Below are 20,978 nucleotides of genomic sequence, written 5' to 3'. Positions count from 1 at the left end.
AGCGCCAACCAAGACGCAATGATGCAGATGTTGAAAATGATGATGGCCGATAGAGAAGCCGAGAGAGCTGAACACCAAACCAATATTGCAGCACTGCAGTAGATAGCTCAGAACAATCAAGGCCATGGAAACCACGATCACCATAGATCGATGTTGAAGAATTTCCAGAACACAAACCCTCCAATGTTCAACAAGACTGAAGAGCCCCTAGATGCTGATGACTGGCTCCAAACAATGGAGAACAACCTAGAAGTTGCGGGAGTAGAAGTCGCAGAAAAAGTACTGTTCGCCACCCACTACCTGTCAGGACCTCTCAGAGCCTGGTGGACAAGTGCCCGCGCAATGAATGCCGGACAAACGATGACTTGGGAAGATTTCAAGCTCAAGTTCAACAAGTACCATGTGCCCCAAGGACTGATCAAGAAGATGAGAGACGAGTTCCGAGAACTCAAGCAAGGAAGGATGTCGGTGGTGGAATACCGCGATAGATTCCTCACTCTGTCAAGGTACGCCCCGGACGAGACCGACACCAACGAGAAGAGGAAGGAGAGATTTCTGAACGGACTGCATGACGAGATGCAAACTGTGTTAGTGAACATTCCGTTCGCTGACTTGGAAGCCCTTGTGGACTCAGCCATACTGATGGAAGGGAAGCTGCATCAAGCCAACGAGAACCGCAAGCGCAGGATGATGAACCAGAATGGACCCCACAATGCACAGAAGTACCGCAACAATTCAACGGGAGGATTTGCCCCAAGAAACAACAAGCCACCTGCTCCGACTTACCGCCCAAACTACCCCACCAATAATGGAGGCCACAACAGCAGCAGCAACAACAACAACAACAACCACAACAACAACAACAACCACCCCAATGGCAACAACAACCCCAATACTGCCCCAAGGACTGGGAGCAATGCTACCCCCATTGCCCCAAAGGACAAGTCAACGGTAACCTACTATGAATGTGGAACTGTGGGTCACTACTCCAATGAGTGCCCCAAGAAGCTTGCCAAGACTGCCCCCAATACCGCTGCACCTGCCCAGCAACAGCGCCGCTTTGCAGCTAGAAGGAACCCGAACAACCGCAACGGCCGTCTCTACCACATGAATGCAACAGAAGCACAGGAAGCAACTCAGGCCATGCCAAGTATGTTTTCCTGTTAATCCAATTGCCCAATCTCTCTTAGGAACCTAACTTATCTTAAAATCTCGGGACGAGATATGTTTAAGGGGGAAGGGTTTGTAACATCCCAAAATTTTAAAACAAAGAGAAAATAAATTTCCCTATTTCCAAAATTTAGAGCTAACAAAAACTTTATTTAATTTCCATGTGTTGCATAATATGGATGCATGATTGTATGACTTTGCCATGCCTTGTGATTGAATTGCTTGACATCATCTCTGAAACCCTAACCATGATCCTTTGAGATCAAAAAGGGAAGAAAATAAGAAAATAAGAAATTACAAAAACCCTCACATATCTGGGTATATGGCCAAATTGCAAATTTGAGCCTAAGCCCTACTCCTTTGTTTGAAATGATGAAACACAATCCTAAACTCAAATAATACATAAGAACACAACACCACACCTTTTGGGTTCAAAGAAAGAAAGAAAAAGAAATGAGAAAAATCCAAATCAACACATACATGTGCTTATGGCCATTTTGCCAAATCTTAACCTAGGCCAATTTGACTTGTGCCAATGGTTGAATAATGTTTCTAAACACTTAAGAACACTTTTTGAATCAAAGAAACTTAAATCAAATCAAATTTGAATTCAAATTGAGCTCACATGAGATAATGGTCAAAACTGCCATTTATAACATGACACCTACTTTGAGCCTCTGTATTAAGAGATTTTGAAACTAAACAACCTCAACTCTTTGCACCTCATCCAAGACCTCATCAAGGTGAACAACTTTGGTCAAAACCACCCCTGCAAATTCTTGCTAGATTCAAAGTTATGATCAAGCAAAGTAGGTACCTCAAATCAGATTTAAGATTGTGCCACTTTTGAAATTTCACAAACCAACTCAATTTTGCACACCACCACCACCATTGTGTGCCAATTAATATATGAATCAACTCCAGCAAAATTCATTTTAAAATTTGAAAGTTGGCTTCATGCGGCCATTTGACCGAACACATGGCAGGCACCATTCTACCAACCCCATACTCCCTTTTATCCAGCATATTTGAGCCTCAACCATCATGCATAAGTCATCATGATGACCCACAAGTATAGGGGATTGCAACAGTCTTCGAGGCAAGTAAAACCCAATTTATTGATTCGACACAAGGGGAGCCAAAGAATATTTGTAAGCCTTAACAACGGAGTTGTCAATTCAGCTACACCTGGAAACAGACTTGCTCGCAAGAGTTTATCAGTAGCAACAGTTTTATAGCAGTAGTGAAATATCAGTAGCAGTGTAACAAAGACATCAGTAGTGATTATAGTAAACAACAGGATTAAAATACTGTAGGCACAGGGATGGATGAACGGGCGTTGCATGGATAAGAGAACTCATGTAACAATCAAGGCAGGGCATTTGCAGATAATAATAAAGCGGTATCCAAGTACTAAACAATTATAGGCATGTGTTCCATATATAGTCGTACGTGCTCGCAATGAGAAACTTGCACAACATCTTTTGTCCTACCAGCCGGTGGCAGCCGGGCCTCTAGGGAATCTACTGGAAATTAAGGTACTCCTTTTAATAGAGCACCGGAGCAAAGCATTAACACTCCGTGAACACATGTGATCCTCATATCACCGCCTTCCCCTCCGGTTGTCCCAATTTCTGTCACTTTGGGGCCTCGGGTTCCGGACAACAATATGTGTATACAACTTACAGGTATGATCATAAAACAATGAATATCATCATGAAACAATAACATGTTCAGATCTGAGATCATGGCACTCGGGCCCTAGTGACAAGCATTAAGCATAACAAGTTGCAACAATATCATAAAAGTACCAACAACGGATACTAGACACTATGCCCTAACAATCTTATGACTATTACATGATCAATCTCATCCAATCCCTACCATCCCCTTCAGCCTACAGCGGGGGAATTACTCACACATGGATGGGGGAAGCATGGCTGGTTGATGGAGAGGCGTCGGTGGTGATGATGATGATGATCTCCTCCAATTCCCCGTCCCGGCGGAGTGCCAGAACGGAGTTTCTGGTCCCGAGACGGAGTTTCGCGATGGCGGCGGTGTTCTGGATGTCTTCTGGCGATTTCGTCTAACCCCCGTGCATTTTTAGGTCGAAACCCTTAAGTAGTCCAGAGGGGGGCACCTGGGGCTGCCCGAGGCGCCGCCACCATAGGCCGGCGCGGCCCAGGGGCCTGCCGTGCCGCCTGGTGGGGTGGCTGCCTCGTGGCCCCCCTCCTTCTGGTCTTCTGGCTCCGTTATTCCTCTGTGAAAATAGGCCCATTGGAATTAATCCCGGGGATTTTCCTGAAAGTTGAGTTTCTGCACAAAAACGAGACACCAGAGCAATTCTGCTGAAAACAGCGTTAGTCCGTGTTAGTTGTATCCAAAATACACAAATTAGAGGCAAAACAATAGCAAAAGTGTTCGGGAAAGTAGATACGTTTTGGACGTATCAACTCCCCCCAAGCTTAGCTTATTGCTTGTCCTCAAGCAATTCAGTTAACAACTGAGTGCGATAAAAGAACTTTCACGAGCACATTTGTTCATATGATGTAAATATTCTCATGATATGGACAAGTACTTAGGAAATTCATAATAAGACACATGCAAATAAAGTCATCTAATAGCTATGTCAATCATGGAAAAAGTACCAACAAATTAATAATAAGTATCATGAATCATGTCTACCAGCAGGATTGCAATGTTCATAAAAGGATATGATAAAGTGGTATTTCGCTTGCCCATATTTGTACAGCAAAACATAAATGCTCGGGCACCTTTGAAGTTCATGGAAAGACTGGAAGTAGAGATTGTCAAAGATAAAAACATCAAAGTTATACCACAATTAATCACATTTTGGGACAAGCATATTATACTAAGAATGATAGTTGTGCTCTCAAGAAAGTGCTCAAAGAAAGGATGGTGACTCAACATAAAAGTAAAAGATTGGCTGTAACACCCCAACTTTTTCAACCTTGATTAGTTGTCCTTATTTCAAAAATCAGGGGGAACAAAAACTTTTTCTATAGACTAATTAAGGTGAATTGCCTTGATCTGTTTGCTATGATGAATTGCCTTGATCTGTTGGTAGATGAATTGTCTTGATTTGCTTGTTGAATTTTGTCTTGAGCTACCTCATAGAACGACACCCCTAGTGGTTAAACAAGCAACTCACCAAATAAAACACATGTGTGGCTTAGGAAGAATTGTTTTCCTTCTTACTACATCAAACCTCTCTCCTGATGACAACATGGGTGTGCCATCTTGATTTTTCTCTTTGTGGTACAAGATAGCTCAATCATCCTTAATTCACAACTTGGTGATCTCAATGCATGGATCTCATCTGTGCATCTCCCTCTACAATTTCCACATCCTGCATGTCTCATTCTACCCTTGCATCACATATATTCAACTTGATCTTATACCCTATCCAATGATTCAACTCTAGATCACTTCCTTCACTTTTACCTCTTTTTTTTATTCAAGATTAATCTTCACAAAACCAAGAGTGGGAATGATGGATACATTTTGTAGCCACCATCTACCCTTGAGAACACTCCTCCCTAAATTAGTTTCCCTCCTCAAAAATCCTACAGTTTTCCTTCTCTAGTTTTGATCACAAAACTACTTCTAGTTTTATTAAAACTTTCCAAGATTTCTCTTCAAAGAAAACAAGGAACTGAAATGGGTTTTGTTTTTCATCCCATTTCTACCAAGTATTGATTTATAAAACATTATCTCTATTTTGCTTTGTTTTAACAAAAAGCTTGTTTATGGTACCTATACCATTTCTTGTTTCCCTCTTGATTTTTTTTACCTTAGAGAAAAACTCTACCTAACTTGAGAAAGCAAGTAGAATATTTTGAACTCCTATGTTCCAACTAGTTTTTTCTCAACCTTTTCAAATTCCATTTCCACTTGGGTTCTTTCCCAATTGTCTCTAGACAATTGAGGTGTGTCCCATACCTTTCAATTAAACTCTTTTTCAAATGGCAACTCTTGCACATCTTATGCACATCTCTGATCCACCACATTGTATCCCCTCCATCCTCCAATTTTTGATCAAATGGATGATCATTTGATATTTTCAAAATCACTCCCAATTTACCTCTTATTTGAAGAACAAGTTATATCTCATCATACCCATCTCAATCCTCTATTCTTTTCCATCATCACCCTGACCTCATGAATTGGTGATTTCTGCCACCATATTCATCCTTGTGAGTACATGGTTACTTCACTCACCATGTCTCTTAGTCTTGCTCTATAATTGTCTAAACCCCCATCACCATCCCATATACCTTGACCTGCTCACGCATTGTTGCATGTGGTCAATCCCAATCTTTCCAAAATTGAATTCTTATAAAAGCTACTAATCATCAAATATACCTTGGGAACTATCTTCATCATAAGTTGGTCTCAACCAAAGTGGTGGAGATTATTCTCATGGCACATGTCACCTTCATACTCCTTTTTTATCTATATGTATCTACTCCTATTTTTATCATCATCAAAGTCACTCTTTGACATTTTCTCCTCAATATCATGCACATATCTATTCACATGGATGTTGTGCCTCTCCCTCACATTGTTCACTTGTATTTGGCAAGAATGGAGCCGGCCAATTATGTTGGCATGGCAATTTCGGCCAGCCACTTTCCTCCTCACTTTCTTCTCTTGCAAGACTTGCCTCTCAACTACCCCAACAATTAAATGGGCAGCCACCCATCCTAGCCAATCAAAAAGGAGGCAGCCAACCCCCTCTCCCTCTATAAATGGCCCTTGGCCGGCCACCTCCACTCCTCTTGCTCTCATTTTTCTTCTCTCCACTCACTCCTCCACCTTATCTACTCCCTCACACTCTTCTCCTACTCTCCCCCACGAAAATTCAGCTCCACCTAGCTCCCATGGCCGGCCATGGCCATGGAAAGAACTCCAAGATGAAGCTCCCTCCTCCCTCAAGCTCCTCCTCACCATGAGAGCCTCCCTCTCCTTCTTCTCCCCAACCCTAGATGGTTTTCTCTCCTCTTCCCCTTCCTCCATTGCTAAGATTGGATCTTGATGCAGGTGCATGTTGGTCCAAGCATGGAGAAGCTTGAGCTATCCTCAGATCTGAAGTTCTTGAGCAAAGTTCGTCCAAATCCTTGCAGTAATTTCTGCTATCTTGCTGTTTCAGATTCTGGTACAAACTTGTAAAATCCACCAAATCTCGTGCGCAGATCCAAATCGAGTGATTCAAAGTTCCACAGATAGATACGGAAAAGACCTACAACTTGGCGTTGGTCTCATCCTCAAATTCGTTACGGATTGTCCGCGGTAAATAAAGTTCTGTAAACATGCAGATTCACTGTTTGTTAGATTTGTTCCGTTTTACGAAACCTTTTTGAGCAAACTCAACTGTAGGTGAAAGCCCTCTTCAATACCTTCATTTTGGCGGTGGTTTCACTTCGATTGACCTCCTGAAACTGAAATGGTTCACAGATCAAGATCTGGTCAGATATGACTTTGTCGAATTAAACCAGGAGCTTGGGAACGAATTTTTGAATGAAACAAATTGGGTAAGAACCAGCTTTTCAATACCTTTCCGATGCAGCTGACCTCATATTTTTGTGATTGATGTACGATTTGTGGTGAATTAAACTTGTTCTGTGTGTTCTGCAGACATGGCTGTTAGCTTTTAAATCACCAAAAATCCATATTTGAACCAAATTGAGTGATTCCAGTTCTGTAGGACTACTGAATGTTTTCTTAATCTTCTCAAACAAGTTTCAAACATTTATCTGTTCTGTAACTCCAGAGGTAAAGCAAATGGTATAGACATGCCGTAATCTTGTCAATCTATTTGTGAGAGTTTCAGAAATAATTTGAACCCAAATCCAATTGTGTGTGCATCTATGTTTAAATATCTTTCAAATACCAGTGGTCTCATATTTTTAGGATTTTTCTACGATTTATGGCTTACAGATCTTGTTTTCTGTACAGTCAGATTCAAAGAAATTCCTAAAATTGTAGGTTTAATATTTTTGGGTGATTCCAACTGGGTTAGTCTTGTATTAGTACTGGCCATCTAGGAAAAATATTATTAGTCTCTGTTCATGCATATTCGTTACTGTTAGTAAGGTATATGTGTGACATGCATTGTTGGACCAAAACTTGTTGGTTTATTTAAAACCCTTGACCAACTCTTTTTATTAGAAATGGACAACCTTTGTTTTATGCTTGCAAAACAAAACCTCTGCAACTTAATATTAGCCCTATTGTCTTGCTTAAGTTTTCAAATGATGTGGAATATGGTTGTTTCCTATTTTGGGTGTTGTGTTGTGTGAGCCAACTAAGTTAGGAAAACTGTTTTCTACTTTTCCAAAAATGTTTGAAAATGATTTGTGAATGTATTTGATGTCAAACTAATGCTCTTGTCCTCTTTATGATGTTATGTACCAGAGGATGTTTGGTTTATACCATGGTGATAACCGAGAGAGGCAATTGCTAAGTTATGATACTCTCATACCTTTACTAGGTAAATAAATGGGGTTTTCTAAATTTAAAACTCTTAAAGTTGTCGTGTGGTATCTATAAGTCCTTAGTATGTTATACCTTGGCTGCATGGTTAGTTATGGTTGTTGTATGTTTGTTTTGTTGGTGCAATGTGATTGATTGTGTTCCTTTTATATTTTCCGGCGATAGACGCGAGCAATTCCGGAGAAGAAGAAGAAGTGGAATTGGACAAGGATTTTATTTATATTGTTGGGATTCTTATATTGATAGAGTTGAAGAAGTACAGGGACAAATAAGCCAAGGCAAGCCATTTACTTTGATCCATCGTTCTCTATGTTCTTGATTGAGATCTTGCCATCCTTTGGTCTCTTGGCTCCTTGTGTTCCTTGGGTTTTCGATTACTTTGTTTCTTTACATACTTGCCACCAAGTATGTAAGGTTCTCCTTGTTACTTTGCATACCTACTCTAAGTATGCGAATTACGTTCATCGCCTTTTGACACCTCTAATTCTAGTAAAGATATGGGTTAACCTCATTAAAATTGCTCCACTTTTGATTATCTACATTTATGCTCAATGTGAGTAGGGATGTCTTTGTCACCCTTCTTGGTATAATGGCAACTTTTGGGCTATTATACTCCTTAGTTCACACATAAACTTTAGGTTGGGAAAACCCTCAAGGTTTTACCTTGTTGTAAAAGTTTTTGATAAAACCTTGGGCATGATGTTTTCCCCAAGTGAGGATTTATGAAAGGAAAGGATTTGGTAAAAATGATGAGGATGTGAAAAAGGTTGGGTTTTATGAAAACTTTGGCGACTAAGTATTCACCCGTGACAATTAACCCGCGCAACCACATTACCCTGGGGTGGGACGGGGCTTAGCTCGTAGTTTGTTCTTCTTAACATGGGACACCGCACAACTATATAAGGGTAAGGTTACCCCTGAATCCGGATTGTCGTTGGTGGAGACAATAGTATAACGGGAGGCCTTCGGGGCTGACCCGTCCGGAAGACACTATGGGTCTCCTGGCTTGGCGGTGGAGCCACGCTCAAAGTGAGGTGAGCTGCCACGGTGCCGGGGAGGTACATACTCCATAGGGTAGGATCCCGTGCTAAGTCGAATAGGCGAAAGGCTATGTCCGAGTTTTTGTCATGGCATAGTTGATATGCGGGGATGATGCCCACATGATAAACTCGCGGATCTTGTGGGGAAAGTGTGCAAACTCTGCAGAGTTAAATCTATTCGAATAGCCACGTCCGCGGTCATGGACGGTTGGATTGGCTGTTGCTTAGCCTGATGTGTTTTGTTTGTGAAAATGTTTGACAAAGGAAAGAAACGGGTTTTGTGTTGGAGTACTTGGTGTACTGGTAAAATGGTTGATGACCACAATGAGGTGGTCGGAAAGGAATTGATAAAAATTGGGTCTACCCTTCCTAAGCGTTTATGTCGTGAAAGATCTTCCTAAATTAAGTCTAGTAGTGAGGTCTTAGATATGTTCTCTCATCTCCTTCACCCATGAAGTTGAGATGCTAACTCCACTAAAACACTTCTTCTCTTCTACATAACATATTCTTGTTATATAAGTGGTCATTCCCTCTTGATCTCCTAGTTAGTCCTCGGTACCTTGTTCTCCTTGATATGTTACTTTGTAAATGGTTTGCGAGTACAATTCCAAATGTACTCACGGCTTTGTCCCTGGCTATTTACTTGGCCAGACTTGAAGGAGTTCAACAGATGAAGAAGGAGTTGGCGACGTCTATGCGAGCTAGGAACGTCTTCCCAGTCAGTTGCCTGTAGGGTTATGGCAGATGACTTGGGTACTGCGCTGCTGAAGTGATGATGCTACTCTGATGTTTAGTTAGGCCCTTCGAGGCTATTATGTAATTATCGGTCATGTGACCATGTTGTAATTTTCTTATTCCGCTTTGTAATTGGATGGTGTAATTTGATATCAGTTCAGTTATGTGTTCACGGCGCACTGATCATGGGATCGTGAACTGTATACATAACAGGGAATTTCGGACAGCTAGTCCGGGGTCCCCACAGAGCTGGTATCAGAGCTATCCTGACTATAGGAGACCTTAGTTAGCATGGACGTTAGTTAGGAGATAAGTAATGGGGAAAAACTATTTACGAAACAAATTATTTCTTTAGTAGGAAGCATAGCTTCTACTCCTCTTATTTCTTCAAAGCTTCTAAATTCTTATCTCTCCGCTTTATTAAAATGTTTGAAAATTCTTACTCTATTGTCTCATCCACTTCAAACCCACATGTTAGACGATGTCCCCAACTCAGACCGGAGACTCAAACTCAAAGATGGATCAATCCCTCGGGAAGAGTCGTGTATCTCCAACGACAGCTATTGAAGATTGGATGCTGACTTAGTCGTGCACATAAAGGGATAAAGGATCATGTCTTTGGTTGTCACCAAAGTCTGTCAGAGAGCTGACCTTGTTCCTCTTTGGACTCGCACTTTCGCAGTCGTCAAGGATCAAGTTCTCAATTTCTTGACTAGTTATTTTTAGGCCAGCCACGAGAAGATCTCTACTTCAGAAGCACCTCAACAGCTACCTCTTCGAAGACCTCATGTTTCCGGGATGTCGAGACTAGAAGTTCTACGCAGCTTTCTCCTCCGCCTCAACATCAACGACTCAACACCCGGCCCCTTCACCACCAACTGCTACAAGGATCCAAGTTGAAGCTGATGCTAATGTTATGAAGACGTCAACATATGCGACCAGCCCCAAACCTATAGGATGGATAGGACAAACTCAATCGCTTTGATTGAGCTACCCCGCGCATTAGGAATTTCTGGGTACTTAGAGTACCATGTCTGGTGTGATGATTGCTTGTGGTTCCCTAGTGTGCTGCCTTGAATGTTTGTATCTGTTTGCTGTGTGCATGTATGTCTTGCTATTTAGACGTTTCCGCCCTTTTTAATTGTTTGAAATTTGTGAAACAGAAATTAAAAATGGAAATCTGCCAGTGTACTGTTTTGCTAATAAAAATAGTTTGGTAGCTCTGATTGATGTGATTCCAATTGCACTAGAACCAGTATGAAATTATCTTTCAGACGCCACTGACCTTGTATTTTTAGGATTTTTGTGCGATTTTTAATAAATAAAACTTGATCACTATTTCTGGTTAGTATTTTGAGTCTCAAAAAAAAAATTGAAAAATAGATATTTTTGAATGATTCCAATTGTGTTGATCTTGTTTTGTTACTGTGCATCTAGGAAAAATACCAGTAGCCTCTGTTAGTGGTATTGTGTCTCTGGTTATGGTTGTATGGGTGTCACATGCAATGATAGGATTAAAGTTTGCCTCGCCGATGTATTGCTAACTATTAGTTAAATTGGGTAGACTAACGAAAGACTCTAACTCTAAACCCGTTGGAAGTTGTTTTTCAACCGTCAAGAAAACTAACCCGACCCCTATCTACGCTGACTTCCTTCAAGATTAGCTGGAGCATCTCCACTACGCCAAGAAAGAAGAAGCCCTACCTTCAAGAGTGACTGCACCTCTACGAGAAGACATGCTAACTTGGTCTAACCTTGGAGTATACTCGCGCTAACCGCGAGGATATCTTTTTGAAACTACCCTCGAACACACCGTCTAACAAGTTGAGAGAACAATAGCGTCAAAGCCGAGCTACACCACATGGTTCACCTGGTCCTCATCAAATGAAGCTTCTGAAGATACTCCAAGACTCAAGACTTTAGGCGTAGTTTACCCGCTAACTTCTTAGTTGCTACTGAAATCAGCACTGACCCTCAAGCTGAAGATTGTCTTCGACGACCCCTGTTGCTGCTTCATATGGGTACCAACCAGGCGTTTCTTCAACTTTCTAACTCGCCGCGCGTCCCATATGGTTCAGTTAACACTGTGAGTGCCTCTTGAAGTGGTGGTCTGCACGTCACCCCCGAAGATTCTTCAGCTGAACAAGGAAGACCGATGACTTCTTCCGAAGCCCCAGACAGAACTACAAGGCAGAAGCTCTGAGTTTTTCCGAGAACCCGATGAAAAATCTTAAGGGTGGAAGACTTCGTCTTCCACTAAAATCAAGCTAACTCTAAAAAGGTTTTCAACCCTGCTCAAGCACCGTTGGGTGCACTAACCCTCCCCCAGTCTTGAACCTCCACCAGGATCGTGAAGAAGCTACAGATCCAACACCTGCATGGAGTAGTCAACCTCTTCATGAAGCTCGCCATCGGCCGAAATCCAACATGTCTCCTAGAAGATGAAGCAAACGACTTTCTCTACAACGGCACGTCTACAGAAGAATGGAGTCTAACTTTGGTTAAACTTTATAACCCCTCTAGTTCTACACCCAGTAATCTCGGGACGAGATTATTTTAAGGGTGGAAGATCTGTAACACCCCAACTTTTTCAACCTTGATTAGTTGTCCTTATTTCAAAAATCAGGGGGAACAAAAACTTTTTCTATAGACTAATTAAGGTGAATTGCCTTGATCTGTTTGCTATGATGAATTGCCTTGATCTGTTGGTAGATGAATTGTCTTGATTTGCTTGTTGAATTTTGTCTTGAGCTACCTCATAGAACGACACCCCTAGTGGTTAAACAAGCAACTCACCAAATAAAACACATGTGTGGCTTAGGAAGAATTGTTTTCCTTCTTACTACATCAAACCTCTCTCCTGATGACAACATGGGTGTGCCATCTTGATTTTTCTCTTTGTGGTACAAGATAGCTCAATCATCCTTAATTCACAACTTGGTGATCTCAATGCATGGATCTCATCTGTGCATCTCCCTCTACAATTTCCACATCCTGCATGTCTCATTCTACCCTTGCATCACATATATTCAACTTGATCTTATACCCTATCCAATGATTCAACTCTAGATCACTTCCTTCACTTTTACCTCTTTTTTTTATTCAAGATTAATCTTCACAAAACCAAGAGTGGGAATGATGGATACATTTTGTAGCCACCATCTACCCTTGAGAACACTCCTCCCTAAATTAGTTTCCCTCCTCAAAAATCCTACAGTTTTCCTTCTCTAGTTTTGATCACAAAACTACTTCTAGTTTTATTAAAACTTTCCAAGATTTCTCTTCAAAGAAAACAAGGAACTGAAATGGGTTTTGTTTTTCATCCCATTTCTACCAAGTATTGATTTATAAAACATTATCTCTATTTTGCTTTGTTTTAACAAAAAGCTTGTTTATGGTACCTATACCATTTCTTGTTTCCCTCTTGATTTTTTTTACCTTAGAGAAAAACTCTACCTAACTTGAGAAAGCAAGTAGAATATTTTGAACTCCTATGTTCCAACTAGTTTTTTCTCAACCTTTTCAAATTCCATTTCCACTTGGGTTCTTTCCCAATTGTCTCTAGACAATTGAGGTGTGTCCCATACCTTTCAATTAAACTCTTTTTCAAATGGCAACTCTTGCACATCTTATGCACATCTCTGATCCACCACATTGTATCCCCTCCATCCTCCAATTTTTGATCAAATGGATGATCATTTGATATTTTCAAAATCACTCCCAATTTACCTCTTATTTGAAGAACAAGTTATATCTCATCATACCCATCTCAATCCTCTATTCTTTTCCATCATCACCCTGACCTCATGAATTGGTGATTTCTGCCACCATATTCATCCTTGTGAGTACATGGTTACTTCACTCACCATGTCTCTTAGTCTTGCTCTATAATTGTCTAAACCCCCATCACCATCCCATATACCTTGACCTGCTCACGCATTGTTGCATGTGGTCAATCCCAATCTTTCCAAAATTGAATTCTTATAAAAGCTACTAATCATCAAATATACCTTGGGAACTATCTTCATCATAAGTTGGTCTCAACCAAAGTGGTGGAGATTATTCTCATGGCACATGTCACCTTCATACTCCTTTTTTATCTATATGTATCTACTCCTATTTTTATCATCATCAAAGTCACTCTTTGACATTTTCTCCTCAATATCATGCACATATCTATTCACATGGATGTTGTGCCTCTCCCTCACATTGTTCACTTGTATTTGGCAAGAATGGAGCCGGCCAATTATGTTGGCATGGCAATTTCGGCCAGCCACTTTCCTCCTCACTTTCTTCTCTTGCAAGACTTGCCTCTCAACTACCCCAACAATTAAATGGGCAGCCACCCATCCTAGCCAATCAAAAAGGAGGCAGCCAACCCCCTCTCCCTCTATAAATGGCCCTTGGCCGGCCACCTCCACTCCTCTTGCTCTCATTTTTCTTCTCTCCACTCACTCCTCCACCTTATCTACTCCCTCACACTCTTCTCCTACTCTCCCCCACGAAAATTCAGCTCCACCTAGCTCCCATGGCCGGCCATGGCCATGGAAAGAACTCCAAGATGAAGCTCCCTCCTCCCTCAAGCTCCTCCTCACCATGAGAGCCTCCCTCTCCTTCTTCTCCCCAACCCTAGATGGTTTTCTCTCCTCTTCCCCTTCCTCCATTGCTAAGATTGGATCTTGATGCAGGTGCATGTTGGTCCAAGCATGGAGAAGCTTGAGCTATCCTCAGATCTGAAGTTCTTGAGCAAAGTTCGTCCAAATCCTTGCAGTAATTTCTGCTATCTTGCTGTTTCAGATTCTGGTACGAACTTGTAAAATCTACCAAATCTCGTGCGCAGATCCAAATCGAGTGATTCAAAGTTCCACAGATAGATACGGAAAAGACCTACAACTTGGCGTTGGTCTCATCCTCAAATTCGTTACGGATTGTCCGCGGTAAATAAAGTTCTGTAAACATGCAGATTCACTGTTTGTTAGATTTGTTCCGTTTTACGAAACCTTTTTGAGCAAACTCAACTGTAGGTGAAAGCCCTCTTCAATACCTTCATTTTGGCGGTGGTTTCACTTCGATTGACCTCCTGAAACTGAAATGGTTCACAGATCAAGATCTGGTCAGGTATGACTTTGTCGAATTAAACCAGGAGCTTGGGAACGAATTTTTGAATGAAACAAATTGGGTAAGAACCAGCTTTTCAATACCTTTCCGATGCAGCTGACCTCATATTTTTGTGATTGATGTACGATTCGTGGTGAATTAAACTTGTTCTGTGTGTTCTGCAGACATGGCTGTTAGCTTTTAAATCACCAAAAATCCATATTTGAACCAAATTGAGTGATTCCAGTTCTGTAGGACTACTGAATGTTTTCTTAATCTTCTCAAACAAGTTTCAAACATTTATCTGTTCTGTAACTCCAGAGGTAAAGCAAATGGTATAGACATGCAGTAATCTTGTCAATCTATTTGTGAGAGTTTCAGAAATAATTTGAACCCAAATCCAATTGTGTGTGCATCTATGTTTAAATATCTTTCAAATGCCAGTGGTCTCATATTTTTAGGATTTTTCTACGATTTATGGCTTACAGATCTTGTTTTCTGTACAGTCAGATTCAAAGAAATTCCTAAAATTGTAGGTTTAATATTTTTGGGTGATTCCAACTGGGTTAGTCTTGTATTAGTACTGGCCATCTAGGAAAAATATTATTAGTCTCTGTTCATGCATATTCGTTACTGTTAGTAAGGTATATGTGTGACATGCATTGTTGGACCAAAACTTGTTGGTTTATTTAAAACCCTTGACCAACTCTTTTTATTAGAAATGGACAACCTTTGTTTTATGCTTGCAAAACAAAACCTCTGCAACTTAATATTAGCCCTATTGTCTTGCTTAAGTTTTCAAATGATGTGGAATATGGTTGTTTCCTATTTTGGGTGTTGTGTTGTGTGAGCCAACTAAGTTAGGAAAACTGTTTTCTACTTTTCCAAAAATGTTTGAAAATGATTTGTGAATGTATTTGATGTCAAACTAATGCTCTTGTCCTCTTTATGATGTTATGTACCAGGGGATGTTTGGTTTATACCATGGTGATAACCGAGAGAGGCAATTGCTAAGTTATGATACTCTCATACCTTTACTAGGTAAATAAATGGGGTTTTCTAAATTTAAAACTCTTAAAGTTGTCGTGTGGTATCTATAAGTCCTTAGTATGTTATACCTTGGCTGCATGGTTAGTTATGGTTGTTGTATGTTTGTTTTGTTGGTGCAATGTGATTGATTGTGTTCCTTTTATATTTTCCGGCGATAGACGCGAGCAATTCCGGAGAAGAAGAAGAAGTGGAATTGGACAAGGATTTTATTTATATTGTTGGGATTCTTATATTGATAGAGTTGAAGAAGTACAGGGACAAATAAGCCAAGGCAAGCCATTTACTTTGATCCATCGTTCTCTATGTTCTTGATTGAGATCTTGCCATCCTTTGGTCTCTTGGCTCCTTGTGTTCCTTGGGTTTTCGATTACTTTGTTTCTTTACATACTTGCCACCAAGTATGTAAGGTTCTCCTTGTTACTTTGCATACCTACTCTAAGTATGCGAATTACGTTCATCGCCTTTTGACACCTCTAATTCTAGTAAAGATATGGGTTAACCTCATTAAAATTGCTCCACTTTTGATTATCTACATTTATGCTCAATGTGAGTAGGGATGTCTTTGTCACCCTTCTTGGTATAATGGCAACTTTTGGGCTATTATACTCCTTAGTTCACACATAAACTTTAGGTTGGGAAAACCCTCAAGGTTTTACCTTGTTGTAAAAGTTTTTGATAAAACCTTGGGCATGATGTTTTCCCCAAGTGAGGATTTATGAAAGGAAAGGATTTGGTAAAAATGATGAGGATGTGAAAAAGGTTGGGTTTTATGAAAACTTTGGCGACTAAGTATTCACCCGTGACAATTAACCCGCGCAACCACATTACCCTGGGGTGGGACGGGGCTTAGCTCGTAGTTTGTTCTTCTTAACATGGGACACCGCACAACTATATAAGGGTAAGGTTACCCCTGAATCCGGATTGTCGTTGGTGGAGACAATAGTATAACGGGAGGCCTTCGGGGCTGACCCGTCCGGAAGACACTATGGGTCTCCTGGCTTGGCGGTGGAGCCACGCTCAAAGTGAGGTGAGCTGCCACGGTGCCGGGGAGGTACATACTCCATAGGGTAGGATCCCGTGCTAAGTCGAATAGGCGAAAGGCTATGTCCGAGTTTTTGTCATGGCATAGTTGATATGCGGGGATGATGCCCACATGATAAACTCGCGGATCTTGTGGGGAAAGTGTGCAAACTCTGCAGAGTTAAATCTATTCGAATAGCCGCGTCCGTGGTCATGGACGGTTGGATTGGCTGTTGCTTAGCCTGATGTGTTTTGTTTGTGAAAATGTTTGACAAAGGAAAGAAACGGGTTTTGTGTTGGAGTACTTGGTGTACTGGTAAAATGGTTGATGACCACAATGAGGTGGTCGGAAAGGAATTGATAAAAATTGGGTCTACCCTTCCTAAGCATTTATGTCGTGAAAGATCTTCCGAAATTAAGTCTAGTAGTGAGGTCTTAGATATGTTCTCTCATCTCCTTCACCCATGAAGTTGAGATGCTAACTCCACTAAAACACTTCTTCTCTTCTACATAACATATTCTTGTTATATAAGTGGTCATTCCCTCTTGATCTCCTAGTTAGTCCTCGGTACCTTGTTCTCCTTGATATGTTACTTTGTAAATGGTTTGCGAGTACAATTCCAAATGTACTCACGGCTTTGTCCCTGGCTATTTACTTGGCCAGACTTGAAGGAGTTCAACAGATGAAGAAGGAGTTGGCGACGTCTATGCGAGCTAGGAACGTCTTCCCAGTCAGTTGCCTGTAGGGTTATGGCAGATGACTTGGGTACTGCGCTGCTGAAGTGATGATGCTACTCTGATGTTTAGTTAGGCCCTTCGAGGCTATTATGTAATTATCGGTCATGTGACCATGTTGTAATTTTCTTATTCCGCTTTGTAATTGGATGGTGTAATTTGATATCAGTTCGGTTATGTGTTCACGGCGCACTGATCATGGGATCGTGAACTGTATACATAACAGGGAATTTCGGACAGCTAGTCCGGGGTCCCCACATTGGCCCTTCGCAGAGGGAAGCAGGGATTAACATGTGCTAGAGCTTTTCATTTTTCTAAAAACAGACGTAAAATTGTTTTGAGAGGTGTTTGTTGTTGTCAACGAATGATAGTGGGCACTCTAACTACCTCATCAACCAGACTTTCAAGAGCGGCTCCCATGAAGGACGTTATCTTTACCAGCAAGGTAAATCATCCCTCTTCTCTTTTGTTTACACATATATTTTAGTTTCATTATGGATGACACTCCCCCCAACCTTTGCTTACACAAGCCATGGCTAACCGAATCCTCGGGTGCCTTCCAACATTCACATACCATGGAGGAGTGTCTATTTGCAAATTAAGTTGCTTACTGATAAATCAGGGCAAAACATGTGAAGAGAATTATTGATGAAAGTTAATTAATTGGGGCTGGGAACCCCGTTGCCAGCTCTTTTTGCAAAATTATTGGATAAGCGGATGTGCCACGAGTCCATTGGTGAAAGTCCGTCAGGAGTAAATGACAAGGTTGAGAGATAAAACACCACATACTTCCTCATGAGCTATAAGACATTAACACAATTTGAGAAGTATTTTGAAGGTTTAAAGGTAGCACATGAGAATTTACTTGTAATGGTTTGAAATGCCATGCATAGGTATTTATGGTGGACACTTTGGAATAACTTGGTTTTCAGGAGTTTGGAAGCACGAGCAGCGTTCCCGCTCAGTACAAGTGAAGGCTAGCAATAGACTGGGAAGCGACAACCAAGAGAGCAATAACTGTCATAATCATGCTTGCGACAAAATAAATTAACGGAGGCATAAAGGTGATACAAGAACTCTGAGGTAAAGTAAATCATCGAGGCTTAATTGACTTTTGTTCAGTCATATGCATGCGTGAGCATGTGCCAAGTCGATTCAAGTGAATTATTCAGAGGAGGATACCACAATGTCATATCTATCTATGAATAAAACAATACAAACAAATATTTATGACATGCTACTCATATTAATAAATTGGAGCTAAACATGAGAGATCATGAACTACTAGACTTCATTAAATGACATATACCTCACATGAACCAACTAAGCATGCTCACATGGATGAGTATATGTACAAAAATGAAAACAAATAGAGTTCATACCAGCCTCTCACCACAGTCGAGTTGCCGTAGATCGTCATTATTGCCTTTCACTTGTGTAGCTTGAATAATATGGAATGAAAACCAAGATCCAGCCACCGGAGACCGCTGAACTCCATAATGAACTTTACAAAACCGAAGAAGAACAACAAATATTTTTGGTGTTTTCGAATTGGAAACAAGAACAAAAGAAAACAGGCAAACAAAGCAAAATATTTTTGGATTTTCTCATAGCAAACCAACGATAGCAAATAAAGCAAAATAAGAACAAGAAACCAAAATAAACAAATGGTAAAGAGAAACAACAGAAATATTTTTGGTCTTTTTGTGTTTTAGGAAAGAAACAAAGCAAAAACAAGAAAATGAAAACTAAAAGAGTCACATAAACACAAAGTAGCAGAAATTCGTCAAACTTGACAACAGTACAATAATCTATTTTTACGAAAATCTTCCGCTGCTCAAATCGAAAAGTGCTCAACTAATGAAAGTTAGATAATAACCTGGGGAACATGAAAAAAAATTGTCTTCGCAAAATAACGTTCTGTCTGTTTTTGGGAATGTTTTTGGTATCAGTCCAGAATCTGTTTTCAAACAGCACTTCCCCAAATATCATCTCCCTCTTATTAGAAACCACCTTAAGAAGCTAAACAAGTATATACAAGTATCCGGCAATTGTAATATGCAATGAATGAGTGATGCCGGTATACCTCCCCCCAAGCTTAGGCTTTTGGCCTAAGTGGAGATCAACCCCAGCGAGGGTCAGGGTTCCACGCCGGTGGATCATACATGGTGTGGTCATAATAAGGTCCCTGTGCAGAAGAAAAGGGTGAAGGCTCCACATGCCCAAAATGTTGATGCGAAGAGATCGCTGCATCGGATGACAAGTCGAGGTGTTCCTCGGCCTCCTCCGTGCCGTCCCCTGCATGATGGCCATCCCCCTCTATGTATGCATTCAGTTCATCTTCCGTGACTGACCAATTTTTCCTGGAATCAAGGTTAAATAAAACAGGTGCAGGCAATCCTACTAACCTTTCAGTTTTCTTAGTTGTTCTCCAATTTTTCTTGTAAAATGTTATCTTGTAAGACATATTACTCAAATTAGACAAATCAGAAACAAAGTCATGTTTAATCATGGAAACAATGTCAAGTTTCTCCATGGAGAGCTGAATATCAAGATGGTGAGGTTCTACACCATGCATAGCTAATAAACGAGAGGCGATGAGACCTCCACAAATTCCTCCCTTCTCACGGTTAGTAGCAAGTCTATAGGCTATCAAAGCACCCAAATTATAAGTCCTATCACATTGCAATGCAGCAGCTAGGAAAGACAAATCCTGGATAGATAACTTATTTGCATTTTTTCTAGCAAGAACGCACTTGGTGATGAAATAAGCAAAGTAGCGAATAGCTGGGAGTTGAATACTACTGATTTTACCACTATCATCTGAGAAGCTTCTCCCTTGACAAATTATCTTGTATAGACTCAAGAGCTCCTGCGGCAGTCCCCTAACCTTCTCGCATGATCCCCATTGTGGCACTCTAATTGCTGCACAAAAATCATCAAAGGGCAAGTTGACAGTTTTATTATAAATTTTGTATCGAACCATGGGGTTAGTTTGGGACCAATTGAATTCAAAATCCTGCACCACTGACATGGTTAGTTTTGCATATTGGTAAGGTTCACCAACAACAAAACCTTCCAAACCTGCATTGGAAATCAGATTTTGAACATCTCGCAAGATTCCTGCACTCCTCATAAAATCAACGCATGGGTAGTAAGAGGGGTATACTCCCTCTTCGCGGTGAACTCTCATAACTCTTTGCACCTCCAATTCTTGTTGGTTCAGTTGGTTCCTATTCCACTCCATTTTCTGAAATTTTTCAACAAACATTATAAAAGTTGATTTGGAGACATATAATTGAGGGAAACTACTCTAGGAACTTGATAGAGTGCTAAACATGCATCAAAACTAATTTTTACAACTTAGAACAAGCATGCAAGCTCACTTAACATGTTACCTACAACAACAAAATATTCAAGATATACTCAACCAAACAAAATTCTATTTGGATAATCGGAGGAGTCACATACCGGAGAGCAAATGTGCCAAATTTCAGACAGAAATCTGGGTTGAGCAAAGAGATCGAAGAATCCTGAGTTCTTGAGCAAAAACGCGAGTGAGAGAAAGTTGGTACGAGTTTTTTCGGGAGAGAGAGTAGAATGGGAGGAAGAGAT

General features: G+C 40.7%; 1 long non-coding RNA gene across 5 annotated transcripts; it reads left to right on the top strand.

The window, feature by feature from the left end:
* Positions 1-5,656: 5,656 nt before the first annotated feature.
* On the top strand, positions 5,657-17,602 carry LOC127302475 (uncharacterized). Of its 5 annotated transcripts, XR_011742463.1 has the most exons (7): positions 5,661-6,297; positions 6,387-6,483; positions 6,571-6,725; positions 7,609-7,684; positions 7,852-7,964; positions 15,767-15,879; positions 17,293-17,602. It is a non-coding gene; the product is annotated as an uncharacterized lncRNA (long non-coding RNA). The 5 variants fall into 5 exon arrangements; XR_011742466.1 differs by lacking the exon at positions 7,609-7,684 and having other exon boundaries at positions 5,657-6,297; XR_011742464.1 differs by lacking the exons at positions 15,767-15,879; positions 17,293-17,602 and adding an exon at positions 9,378-9,740.
* Positions 17,603-20,978: the final 3,376 nt, after the last annotated feature.

Source organism: Lolium perenne, chromosome 1, assembly GCF_019359855.2.
Source record: "Lolium perenne isolate Kyuss_39 chromosome 1, Kyuss_2.0, whole genome shotgun sequence".
NCBI lineage: Eukaryota > Viridiplantae > Streptophyta > Magnoliopsida > Poales > Poaceae > Lolium > Lolium perenne.
This window is presented reverse-complemented; position numbering and strand designations above follow the sequence as displayed.